Source organism: Notolepis coatsorum (genome assembly GCF_963971535.1).
Source record: "Notolepis coatsorum genome assembly, chromosome: 5".
Classification (NCBI taxonomy): domain Eukaryota; kingdom Metazoa; phylum Chordata; class Actinopteri; order Aulopiformes; family Paralepididae; genus Notolepis; species Notolepis coatsorum.
Window position 1 is genome coordinate 121121507 of NC_140169.1, and position 4398 is coordinate 121125904.

The following is a 4398-nucleotide window of genomic DNA, read 5'->3' on the forward strand; positions in this document are numbered from 1 at the left end:
CATGCAGTGTGTTGGTGTTTTGTTATCGTTTCATAATGTTGGTAACAATAGGATATCTGAGGGGAAAGTTTAATCGTGTTTCTGGGGGGGGGGGGGGGGGGGGGGGGGAGATTACGGCTTTTAAATTAGTGTCCTTCCATATAGGGAGGTGTAGTCTGAAGTCACTTTAGTTTCCCGCGCGGTCCACCCGTATAGGGATTTATCATTGGGAAAATCGGCTATTGTAATAATTCTGTCTCATGAACATTGGCAAGCTTTCCATTTTTGCACAAAATGAGTTTCCTTCTATCACTAACATTATTGTTTAACCATTTTTGGTTGAAATAAAATTATACGTAATTATTTTACAATTAATTGTGAATTGTTTCATGTTGAGCTATAGATTGTGGATGAATACACAGAAAGGTACACCATACCAATGTTCATGCTTTATTTGTTTTTAAACGAGACGATTTAGAAATGTGTATTGGAAATACATAGCAATTTCAAGCGAGGTGGACCGGCCGGAAACAATGACGTAACCACTACACCTCCCTATAGAAAGATATGTGTAGTGTGGGCTAAAATCCATTTATTTATGTCCCTAGATACATTTATCCATGTAATTATTATCTTGTCTCATGTCTCAGCCTGTATTTATCTCGGCATGTCTGTTTCTACTGAGGTGGCCAAATCTATTTGTGACCGGAAGGGTCAGTGCAGCTGTTGCTAAGAACCACAAGCCCACGGACCAAGGACTGATGAGACGACGGTTTTGGCTGACCAGACAACAGGATCTGCATTATGTATAATATCTATGAATCAATCTATTTATCTATTGTAAGAATGTATAGACAAATATCTACAAATGTGTGTACCATTAAAAATATCAAAACAAGCAAATGCCTAGGTGTCACCATGACTCCTTCTGAAACCACCAGGACACACGTAATTCTAGATCCTTGCCATTTCAACTGTTTACCTTTTTATATAGGCATTTGTTAAAGCCCTGAACCTTGCTGCTAATTTGGAAGAAAGCCACCTCATTCGCTCGGAACACCAACCAGAAAACTATAAAATGACAATGTGATGGGGGCCGCGGGAGACACACCAAAAAGCTAAGTAGAACCTGTGTGTGTAAATACTCTGTAATATTGAATATTCACTCTGTAATAAATATTTGATTGCTAACACCCTCTCCTCATCTTTCAAGGTCAATAAAAGAATGCTTTAACAGTAGGTATAATAGTTTAAGCATTCTGCGGAGCTCTCGTAGGGTTGCTGCTGATTTTGGATTCATGAATATGTAAATGGCGAATATGACTGGCAGGTGACTTAAAAGTAACGTGTACACACACACCTGCTGCAGATGACAGTTCCTGAGATGCAGGTGCATGGTGTTAAACAGTGTTGTGGTATGGCAGCCCCAGTCCAACTCTTGACATCCTCTTAATGGGTTTGTCTTGATTGACTCTGGATGATTAAATGTTTTTCTGATACAGACTCTTTGGTTTATTTGATCCCCTGAGTGTGATTGTCTTCAGCTCTCTCTCACCCATTTTCTCTCTCTCTCTCTCTCTCTCTCAAGTCTGGGCTTGTTAACATAACTTCAGAGTCGCACGTATCCGTTTAGAATGTATTTAAAGATTTAATTCTCAGTTAAATCCTTGACTGTGTGTGTGCACGTGTCTCCGCTGCGGAGTTCATTAATGCAGACAGGCTGTCACAGGCTACAGGCAGGGGGAATAAAACCAATGTTTTTACTGCCGAGGCAAAACGGAGCTCACATGTAAATAGCAGCGACGTGCGGGAGAGGGTTTTGTTTCAGAGCTTCAAACTGCCTCAACCCTGTGAGACGCGGAGACACACAGAGGGGGAGCGCACACTTTCTGCCTGCGGAGGGGTGGGGTTTTTTGCATAATAAAGACACAGGTAGGTCAGATGCAGAGCCATGCAGCAATACAACCTATAAAACACAAACACAGGTGAGTAATATAATATCTTGCCACAATTAATACACGATATGTCAAATGCAAGGGCCACATAGCAACAAAAAAGGCCTCTAATGATGCAAAAATGCATGCACGTTGTAAATTCTTTGACAAAAAGAGGCCAGGCTACCTACAAGGGGTCCAGTCCAACAGGTAGCCTACCCATCACATACAGCGGCAAGCTGACACACACCAACATGCAGTACAGTGCCAATGGTGAACCCTGCACCCTGCACGCAGACACACACCAACATGCAGTACAGTGCCAACGGTGCACCCTGCACGCAGACACACACCAACATGCAGTACAGTGCCAACGGTGAACCCTGCACGCAGACACACACCAACATGCAGTACAGTGCCAACGGTGAACCCTGCACTCTGCACGCAGACACACACCAACATGCAGTACAGTGCCAACGGTGAACCCTGCACGCAGACACACACCAACATGCAGTACAGTGCCAACGGTGAACCCTGCACGCAGACACACACCAACATGCAGTACAGTGCCAATGGTGAACCCTGCACCCTGCACGCAGACACACACCAACATGCAGTACAGTGCCAACGGTGAACCCTGCACGCAGACACACACCAACATGCAGTACAGTGCCAACGGTGAACCCTGCACCCTGCACGCAGACACACACCAACATGCAGTACAGTGCCAATGGTGAACCCTGCACGCAGACACACACCAACATGCAGTACAGTGCCAACGGTGAACCCTGCACTCTGCACGCAGACACACACCAACATGCAGTACAGTGCCAACGGTGAACCCTGCACTCTGCACGCAGACACACACCAACATGCAGCAGGCGCTTCCCTGCCTCAGACGAGCTTTGATCACATGGAGCCTTTTATGGGATTTGACTGGTGAATGCACCCACTGCTGTCACTACAAATCTACCTCACCGCACTCACGGGGAAGGGATGGGGGGGGGGGTGTCAGGGTGTGAAGGGATGGGGGGTGGTGTCAGGGTGTGAAGCGGACCTTCATCTCGTTCCTACACTGCTCACACAGGGCGGCACCTGCTAAAAGCCACACTTGACTCATGCTTCCTCCACCTGCTCAGTTTGGTGTGTGTGTGGAGGGAGGAGGGGATTGTGTTCTGACATTTATGCAGTATATGTAAAGTTATTAAACATTACCAGCCAAGTAATCTGTTTGAGTGCCACATTTTCACTCGGCATGCTGTAGCCTAATTCACATGGTGGTCTTAACGCCCTATTGTCTCTGGGAAACCTTTTAGGATGTTGTTCAGGAGTGTACCGCTTTCTGTCTGCCATTAGTGCTGCTTGCCCCTTGGATTCATACTGAATTGTCACGTTAGCCATCACTCAGAAAAAGGTACCGGTACAAGAACATAGCCTAGTTATCGTGTCTGAGGAGGCTATATGCCTAACCCTAGCAAACACCACGCTGCATTGGGGAAGTAGGCATAATGTAATAGTACGGTATACATACCAGTCAAACTAATTAATGCACTTGAGTACAATATTACTTTCTAGGGGAAGACATGTAATATATCAGTAGTTACAGTGTTATTACTTTTGAAACACTTGTTGTTGATAGTCAGTGTTCTAATAGACACATTTGATTAAAAAAGAAAATTACCTTTACCCACAATTAACATTATGCATTATGACAAGAGGACATGAGTTACAACATAAAACTGGTAACATGGTGTGGTTTTTAAATACTGTATGTAGGCTACAGGGAGTTCCCAAGCCGCTCTTCTCATGTGACTATAGAGGCGGGAACATTCCTGTGATACCAATCAAATTGGAGGGAGGGGGGGGGGGGGGGGGGGGGGTACTAATTTCAAAATACCATCCAAATATTATTACAGCTGTTTTTTCATTTGATTGGGACCTTTTCTGGGGACAGAAAGTATGCAGACCCAGCAGTAGCAGTAGCAGACTGCATTGAGGTGTTTTGAAGTATAATGAAGTGATTCTGCTCATTGAAATGCGTTCATATTGGAGAGAATAAAGATGGGGTGAAGTGAATAAGGAGGAAATCTGCATGATTCAGAAAGTATGTTTATGATATACATGATAGTTGTAAACATTTTAAAAAGTAGGCTAAAGCTTTATATCATGTGGTTGTTCACGACGTTGTTCAAATCATCCTTCAACCTTCCATCTTTGTCTCAGTATATCATTCAAACACAAGTATTATTTCATATAAAGCCCCAGTATATTGAGTTTATGTATGAAATATTATAGGGGCACTTCACCAAAAACGATGCAGATTGATTGATTTTGCACATTCAGATTCAGATTATTTTATTGTCACAGCTTTTTTAAATGTACACATACATTCAGAAAAACGTGAGATGCTTGTTCTTCCCGGCCCCTCATAGTAGATTTGTAAACAACAATACACAACAATCTATACAAACTATACAATACAAGG